We start from the raw sequence: 683 nt of genomic DNA, 5'->3' as shown, positions 1-683 counted from the left end.
GTTGTACCTGGGTAGTTAATTACGGAAGGTTGTACCGGGTAGTGGTTACAGGAGAGGTTGTACCGGGTAGTGGTTACAGCAGAGGTTGTACCGGGTAGATGGTTACAGGAAGGCTGTTACCGGGTAGTTATTACAGGAGGCTGTACCGGGTAGTGGTTATAGGAGAGGTTGTGCCTGGGTGGTTGTTACAGGAGGGTTATTGCCGGGTAGTGGTTGGGAGGTTGTACCGGGTAGTGGTTAGCAGGGTTGTACCGGGTGATGGTTACAGGAGAGGCTGTACCGGGTGGATATTACAGGAGGCTGTACCGGGTGTGATGGTTATAGGAGAGGTTGTACCTGGGTAGTTGTTACAGGAGTTTGTGTACCGGGTATTGGTTACAGGAGAGGTTGACACCTGGGTAGTTGTTACAGTAGAGGCTGTACCGGGTAGTGGTTATAGGAGAGAGGTTATTACCTGGGTAGTTGTTACAGGAGGCTGTACCGGGTAGTGGTTACAGGAGAGGTTGTACCGGGTGGTTGTTACGGAAGTTGTACCGGAGTGAGTGGTTACAGGAGAGGCTGTACCTGGTAGTTGTTACAGGAGAGGTTGGCACGGGTGGTGGTTATAGGAGAGGTTGTACCGGGTGGTTGTTACAGGGAGAGGTTGTACCGGGTGTTGTTGCAGGAGAGGCTGTACCGGAGTG

This window comes from Homarus americanus, unplaced genomic scaffold, assembly GCF_018991925.1.
Source record: "Homarus americanus isolate GMGI-L3 unplaced genomic scaffold, GMGI_Hamer_2.0 scaffold14043, whole genome shotgun sequence".
Taxonomy (NCBI): Eukaryota; Metazoa; Arthropoda; class Malacostraca; order Decapoda; family Nephropidae; genus Homarus; species Homarus americanus.
This window is presented reverse-complemented; position numbering follows the sequence as displayed.